We start from the raw sequence: 9,221 nt of genomic DNA on the forward strand, positions 1-9,221 counted from the left end.
ACTTACTTATGCCAGGCTCCTCACTTTTATCTTTCCTATCTGGCCACCCTCGGCCAGATCTTGTTCTTTTCCGACCCTGACGCTATTAGGTTTCGAGGGCTAGCGGTCTTTCATTTTCCAACCTATACTTCTCATGCAGCGTCTGCAGCGGCTGCAAAAGGGGTAAGTATCCCTTGTTAGGGGCGGCCTCCAGAACTGCGGAAGGCAACGGAATACCACCGCAGATTATCTTCCCTGCATAATGCAGTCTCCATTTTATGCACAAAAAATGGCTTCCTCTCATGTTAAATCAGTGTCCGGAGGTAAAATATTCCCCCATTTGGATCTCCGGGGGAGACAACTTGAAAGGAGGCAAAAAATCAAAACGAGAATTGGTACCTGGAATGTCAGAACTCTGCTACAAGCAGGAAAACTAGAAAACCTTAAAAGAGAGATGGAAAAGAATCATATGGACCTCGTAGGTGTTGCTGAGGTAAGATGGAATGGACACGGAGAGTTGCAGTCAGATGAATATGTATTCTACTACTCAGGAGGAGAAGCAAAAGGAATTAATGGAGTAGGAATGATTATGACAAAGGAATTGGCTAAATGTGTGGAATATGTAGACCATGCAAATGACCGGGTTATTGGTGTAAGGCTGAAAGGAGCACAGAAAGATTTACTGGTTGTCCAGATGTATATGCCAACTTCAGAACATGATGACCAAATTGAAGAGGAAACGTACAGTGTAATAGAGAGAATAATGGACGAAAATAAAAAATGCTGCAAAATAGTAATGAGAGACTGGAACGCCATTGTGGGAGAAGGGAAAGAGGGAAACATAGTAGGCAGTCATGGTCTTGGAAAGAGAAATGACAGAGGTGAATGGTTAATTGACTTCTGCAGGGAAAGGCAGCTGATAGCGGCAAACACATGGTTCAAGAACCATAAGAGGAGACTCTACACTTGGAAATCACCAGGGGATCAATACAGAAACCAAATCGATTTTATATTGGTAGAAGAAAGATACAGGAATGGAATCAAGAAGGTGCACACATTACCAGGTGCAGATATTAATAGTGACTACAACTTACTTATGGCAGAAATAGAAATAAGAATGAAAAAACTGAAAAAGGCGACAATGGTGAAGAAGTGGGATTTAGAGGAGATAAGGTCCAACAAAGAACAAATTACAGAAATGCTGTCTCGGGACTTTCTAAACACATTACGAGACAAAGAGGCACCTGATAATACCAACGAGTACTGGAATATGCTGAAAGAAGGAATCATTAAAGCAGGACAGCAAAATAAAGGATATGTAAAAGGGAAAAGGTAAAAAAAACCATGGGTCACACAAGAAATGATTTCCAAGATGGAGGAGAGAAGAAAATTGAAAAACAAGAACACTGAAGATGCAAGAAAGATATACCGAAGGTTAAATAACGAACTGCGAAGAGAAACAGAGCAGGCTAGGAAAAAATGGCTAAAAGAGGAATGGGATGAAATTGAAGAACTGGACAGGAAGGGAAGATACGACTTACTATACAACAGAGTAAAGACTATGACATGGGAACAAAACAGAGCAGGAAGTGCTACTACGGAAATTTTGAGTAAAGACGAAGAGGTAGTGTACAAAGATCGTGACGCTGTCCTCCAGAGAGGGGAAGAATATATAAAAGAGCTATATGACATAAATAGCAAACCAGAAACTCTGGAACTTGAATCACACAACAGCGTAAGCGATGAAGAGAAAGGACCGACCATCATAATGGAAGAAGTAAAGTCTGCCATTGCTGCAATGAAAAATGGCAAAGCAGTAGGTACAGATACAATACCGGGAGAAATACTAAAATTCTTGAACCACAACGGAATAAGAGAAATATTGAGGTTATGTAATAAAATATATGAAAGTGGTGAATGGCCTGAGGACTTTTTGACAACAGTAATGATTCCATTACCGAAAAAACAAGGAACCAAGAAATGCAGCGAGCACAGGACAATCAGCCTCATTTCACATGCAGCCAAAATGATGTTAAGAATAATTAATAAAAGACTTGAAAAAGTAATGGAGGGGAATCTCGGCGAGGAGCAGTTTGGCTTTAGACGGAATACGGGCACCAGAGATGCAATAGGGCTCCTACGAATCTTGGGAGAAAGGTTTATTGAAAAAGGAAGAGACCTATATATGTGCTTCATCGATTTAGAAAAGGCATTTGACAATGTGGTTTGGGACATGCTGGCGACTATTATGAGGGAAACGAGAGTGGACTGGAAAACCAGAAGACTTATAAACTCACTATACCTTAATCAAAAAGTTTCAGTTAAAGTGAGGGGAGAAAGTACAAACTGGATCAGACTAGGGAAAGGAGTAAGACAAGGATGCTGTTTATCACCTACTCTTTTCAACCTGTACTTGGAAAATATGATTGACCAATGTTCATTAGATGACAAAGGAGTGGAAATTAGAGGAAGAAGAGCAGGATGCTTGAGATTTGCTGATGAAATGGTCCTTCTAGCCACAGGGGAAAAAGAATTACAGGATTTGGTGGACACCATTGCAACTAACGGGAAAAAATATGGAATGAAAATTAACACAAATAAAACAAAAGTATTGGCAATAGGAGGAAATAAGGAAATAAAAATTGTGCTGAATGGAGAAACACTAGAACAGGTGCAAAATTTTAAGTATCTTGGAAGCAGGATAGACACCGACTGGAAATGCACCACAGATATTAAAACAAGGATAGCAATGGCAAAAGAGGCAGAGTGTTCTTCTATATGGCGCTGAAACATGGACTATGAGGAAAAAAGACAGAGAAAGGCTGGAGGCTTTTGAGATCTGGACATGGCGGAAGATGGAAAGAATAAGTTGGATGGACAGAGTAAAAAATGAAGAGGTACTGAGAAGAGTGGGAGAGAAAAGACAGTTACTAGATGTAATAAAGAGAAGAAAAAGAAATTGGATTGGGCATATATTAAGAAAGAATGACGGACTGATAAAAACAGTTTTAGAAGGTTATGTAGAAGGGAAAAGAAAGCGAGGAAGGAAGAGAGTCCAGATACTGGATGACATGATGGACGGTACAACATGCAGCAGCCTTAAGAAGGAAGCAATGGATCGCAGAAAATGGAGAGACAAAGGACCTGCTAATATAGCAGAAAACTGATGATGATGATATGCTCTCAAACCACGTAATTTTGGTCCAGCAAATTACAACAAAAAAAGGATTAACGTAGATATTTTCCCTTTGGAGTTTAAACTGAGGCTTTTTCTCTGCTCTGATGAGATTTTTTAAATAATTAGGGCTTTCTGCAGTGATCGGTAATTTTCACAGCCATATAGTGAAAGTTTATTCGATTTTATGCAGGGAGATAAGTTGATACATCTGTCTGATTTATTGCTATAAAGCACCGACCTCTGCATTTTGGTCACCTGTAATTTGCTACATTGTCATTTTGTTTTCTTTTTGCTAGGTTGTCATTCTTCTGACTGTTTTGATGCGGCCTGCCAAAAATTGCAATTGTGCCAAACTCTTCATCTCAGAGTAGTACTTGCAAGCAATGTCCTCAATTATTTGGGTGATGTACTTCAATCTCTGTCCTCCACTACAGTTTTTGCCTTTAACTTCACTGAAGGTTGTTTTGACTTTCCTATCTATACGCTGCATCAGTTCTTCTGGCAATTATTTCTTTTTCGATTTCTTTACATTTTTCATGCAGCCATTTTGTCTTAGCAACGCTGCTCGTCATATTTATTTCATTACTCAGTGACTTGTAATTCTGTATTATATAATTTCCCTGAACACTTTTTTAATTCCTTCTTTCACCTAGAACAGCAGTATTTCTTCTGTTAGCCATGGTGCCTTCTTCGTACCAATGTTTTTCTTTCCTACTTCTGTGATTGCCCTTTCAAGGGAGGTCCACTAATATCCAGCTCTACTGCGCACTGAGTTATTCCTATCGCTATATCTATAGCTTTGAGAACTTCAAGTGTATCCTGTATTTAATTAGTACTTCTGTATCCCTTTTCTTTGTATATTGACTCTTCTTGGCTAATCTCATCAATTTCAGGATACCGAGCGAGGTGGCGCAGTGGTTAGCACACTGGACTCGCATTCGGGAGGACGACGGTTCAATCCCGCGTACGGCCATCCTGATTTAGGTTTTCCGTGATTTCCCTAAATCGCTCCAGGTAAGTGCCCGGATGGTTCCTTGGAGAGGACACGGCCGACCTCCTTCCCCATCCATCCCTAAACCGACGAGACCAATGACCTCGCAGATTGGTCTCTTCCTCCAAAACAACCAACCAATTTCAGGATACTCTTCACCATTATTACATTATGATTTGGGTAGCCACCTTTCATCTCGCTTTGTTCCATGGGCCGCTTTCGTCCGGGAATGTTATTTGTGTTGGCATCGTTAGGACTGACCGACCACCTGGACCTCTCACTGTGGATGGCTACATCTACCTGCTCACTGGGGTGGACTGCGTGACTGCACACCGCAGTTGTAGCAGCGTATATTTTAAAAATCGATCTGGAGAGTTCACCAGAATTTCGTCGTTATTCCAGGGGTGTTCCAGTCTTCCTGAGAAATATGTTTATCGGCGTGCAGGAAGCGTTCATCTGTAACTGATTTCTGCTGACCGACGACAGTACATCTCTGCCACCAGATGGATCTGTTTGTTGACCATCAGTGACAAGATAGAACAATCCTGTAAGCCTACCTAGGGTCGGGAGAGGTAGGGGTGAGGTGTGGAAGGGGTGGGGGGTGGGGGGAGGTAAGCCTTGCTTTCAGTTGGCTAGTTCATGACTGCACACTGAGGAGAGCATCTGTTAGAATTGTCCTCTGGAAAATACACAGTTTTTGGTGAGCCTTCTCCACAACATTTTCTATGTTTTCTTTTCAATTTAAGTTATCGTAATTGTAATAAGGTGCAGTCTTTCATTCACTTTCCCCACAACACTTTCTATGTGTTCCTTCCCATTTAAGTTGTTCGTAATTGTATTTTCTAGGTATTTACTTGAATTTACAGCTTCTAAATTTGAATGATTTATCGCGTAACTGAAGCTTAATGGATTCTTTTTCGGATTCATGTGGATGGTCTCAAACTTTTCGTTATTTAGGGTCAATTGTCAATTTTTGTATCGTACACACCTCTTTTCAAAATCGTTTTGCAATTTTTTTTATCTTATGATGAATTTCCTTGTCGATAAACGACAGCACCACCTTCAACAACCTAAGACGGCGGCTCAGATTGTCTCATAAATCGTTTACGTAGATAAAGAACAGCAAAAAGCTTATACACTATCTTTGGGAACACCAGAAATCACATATATTTTACTCGATGACTTTCTATGAAGTACTGCGAACTGTGAACTCTCTGAAAAGTCACATAACTAAAACGATATTCCCTGTGGTATTGTGAAATTTTTCCTCAGCATGATACCACCACTTGTATGAGACCGCCAATTTTTGGAGCTGTTTTGCGATTTTAGGCGCACCTTGTGTAGCACTATGCATACACATGTGTAAATAGGCCCAATCCTTATGATTAATAATGTAATTAGAACCGATGTTTACTTCAGTTTCCCAGCGAAAATAAATAAAGTATACTAACCTAACCTTGCTGTTCTGCATTTGGACAGTTTCCGTATGTTGAGGTGTGCACTTGGGCTTCCCACCCAGAAGAACCGGAGTTCGAGACCGGGAGAGGTCAGCTCCATTTTGAACTTCCCTCCTATTCCCTGGAGGAGTCGTGTGGGATGTTAGTATAACCTTGGGGCAACGAAATTCTCACCATTTGCCATTTTTATAATTCCCACAAACAGTGTAGGTGTGGGAGGGGGAAGGGCTGGAGAAAAACATCGTATCATCCGTGGGGGGTTGTGAGGGTGACGTCGGGGAATAATTAATTGATCAATTTAGATAATTTGCAGATCAATTTGAACTCAAAAAGTGTTCTTGTCTTGCCATCCCCCTGCTACTAATAGTCAACTTGAAGATGTAGGAGGAAGGATAATACTTGTTCACTTGTTCACTAAGACTGTTGAAATAAATACCTTTATTCATTGTGGATAAAATAATTGTGTGTAATAGGCTGCGTCATTGTAGAAGGCTAAAGCAACTAACTGCCAACATTTCGACGACTTGTTGAGATCGTCTTCTGGAGACCTACAGACTTATATCCTGGTTCGTGTTAAAGGCACCTGGAATGAGTGGGCTAGATTCATAGCACAAAACACACACAAACATCGGAAAACCAGCTACGGTCTGAACTGCACAATCCACAAGTTGCGAGAACATGCGTCATTGTCAACAGCCAGTGGTCTTGCAGTTAGCACTGCTGACTATTACTCAAGGGACCCCGGTTCCAATGCCGCGCCGGGTCTGGCTTGTTCTGCAGTCGGAACTGGGTGTGCGTGTATGTTTGCTTATTATTTCGTCATCATCGACGCTCAGCTCGCTCAAGAGGCGTCAGATGAAAAGAAATGCATCAGACTTTTGAACATCCTGGACGGGGTATCCCGGCCAGTAATGCCACTAATCCATTTCATTTCAAACAAATCAGTGAGCCGTCAGCGCAACAACAGTCATGTATCTTTTGGAAAAGAAAAAAAGAAAATCGTTACTGGACGGATCTTACTATGCACCAACACTGAGCGATTTCCAGTTTCTTTATTGAACGGCCCACTGAAGACCGTAATGCTTTATGTACCACTTTGAGCTATGGCCTTTTGCGACGTAAGCGACACCGAATATCGATGCATTACGGTTGGCAGTGTTCTGTCGGTAACTTGCTGAGATGGACCAGTATTCACTGACACGTGCAATTTCTGTTCGGTTTCAAATCATTTCCCAATGAGAAGGCTTTATTCTCGCCTCCAGGCACTGTCGTTTGGTGGTTCTACGACCACTGTTTTCACTCCGTTTTGTGTGTCGGTGAGTGATTCACTGTCCCATGTCCATCCCTTGGCTAGACCGCACGGCTACAGAAGTAAAACAAGCCGCGTAATTAACGATGAACTCATTGTCAAGTCGAAACACGATATAATACTTTTGCTTCTGTCACGTCTCAACGCCGACCTGCTTACCCGATTGATTACATACAACTTACTGGCACATCCACTTCACATCGCTGCCAAGAGTTGCGACAGCGGTGGAGGGTTACCCAACCGCTGGTACCAGTCCTACACCATCCACCGCCACCAGAGCGCTCATTTAAGTGGGGATGAGCGACTAAACATTTTTGCTAGGTGCACCTCCACACATAGCGTTAAAAAAATACAAACTTTAAGTTTGAAATAATTAATGACACCATCACTCGGATACGTAATAGGCAAATTTGAGTTATTGGTACGCAGCATTCAGTTGAACAATGCAGCCTTAACTTTCTTATAGCTGATAGCAAAAGTCATATTGCACCGTCATGATAAAATAGCTATTTTAACAGTGGAAAGGCAATATTTGATTTACTTGAGGTAATTCTGATAAATACCAACATCAACAAAGGTTTTGCATCACCTCGGTTACCAGAGATCCGGAACCTGTACAGAAAATTGGAATCAGTTCCGCCCTTTTTATTGCTCATCAAAACCACACATTGCATGTTGTACCACCATACAACGAGACCTTCAGAGGTGGTGGTCCAGACTGCTGTACGCACCGGTACCTCTAATACCCAGTAGCACGACGTCTTGCATTGATACACGCCAGTATACGTCGTGGCATATTATCCACAAGTTCATCAAGGCACTTTGGGTCCAGATTGTCCCACTCCTCAACAGTGATTCGGAATAGATCCCTCAGAGTGGTTGGTGGGTCACGTCCTCCGTAAACTGCCCTTTTTATTCTATCCAAGGCATGTTCCATAGGGTTCACGTCTGGAGAACATGCCCGTGACTCTAGCTAGCGATGTCGTTATCCTAAAGGAAGTCATTCACAAAACGTGCACGATGGTGACGCAAGTTGTTGGCCATGATGATGAATGCCTTGCCAGTATGATGCCGATCTTGTTGCACTATAGGTCGGAGGATGGCATTCACGTATCATACAGCCGTAACGGCGCCTTCCATAGCCACCAGCGGCTTAGGTCGGTCCCAGATAATACCACCCCAAAACAGCAGGGAACCACCACCTTGCTCACTCGCTGGACAGTGTGTCTAAGGCGTCCAGTCTGCCTGGGTTGCCTCCCAACACGTCTCCGACGATTTTCTGGTTGCAGGCATATCCTGCACTCATCGTTGAAGAGAACGTGATGCCAATCTTGAGCGGTCCATTCGGCATGTTGTTGGGCCCATCTGTACCGCGATAAATGGTGTCGTGGTTGCAAAGATGGACCTCGCCAGGGACGTCGGGAGTGAAGTTGCGCATCATGCAGCCTATTGTGCACAGTTTGAGTCGTAACACGACGTCCTGCGGCTGCACGAAAAGCGTTATTCGACATGCTGGCGTTGCTGTCAAAATTTCTCCGATTCATAATCCCTAGGCATCGGTCATCTACTGCTGTAGTAGCGCTTGGGTGACCTGAGCGTGGCATGTCACCGACATTTCCTCTCTCTCTGTATCTCCTCCATGTCCGAAAAACATCGCTTTGGTTCACTCCGAGACGCCTGGACACTTCTCTTGTTGAGAACCCTTCCTGGCACAAAGTAACAATGCGGACGCGATCGGACGGAAGTATTGACCGTCTAGGCATGTTTGAACTACGGGCAACACTAGCCGTGTACCTCCTTTCTGGTGGAATAACTGGAACTGATCGGTTGTTGGACCCCCTCTGTCTAACAGACGCTGCTCATGCATGGTTGTTTACATCTTTGACCGTGTTTAGTGACACCTCTGAACAATCAAAGGGACTGTGTCTGTGATGCAATATCCACAGTCAACGTCTATCTTTAGGAGGACCGGGGTGATGCAAAATATTTTTTGATCTGTGTATTTATATGGTTAACGATGTCTCATTCATTAGGTGTTTACTCTGTCAAGTCTAACTTACAGAAGTTAATTACATTTCGGATCTCATTATTAAATTGCAGCCGAGCGGGATTAGCATAGCGATCTAAGGCGCTGCAGTCATTGACTGTGCGGCTGGTCCCGGCGAAGGTTCGAGACCTCCCTCGGGCATGGGTGTGTGCGTTTGTCCTTAGTATAATTTAGGTTAAATAGTGTGTAAGCTTGGGGACTGATGACCTTAGCAGTTAAGTCCCACAATATTTGACACACACATTAAATTGCGGTTCATT

The sequence above is a fragment of the Schistocerca piceifrons genome, chromosome 1 (genome assembly GCF_021461385.2).
Source record: "Schistocerca piceifrons isolate TAMUIC-IGC-003096 chromosome 1, iqSchPice1.1, whole genome shotgun sequence".
Taxonomy (NCBI): Eukaryota; Metazoa; Arthropoda; class Insecta; order Orthoptera; family Acrididae; genus Schistocerca; species Schistocerca piceifrons.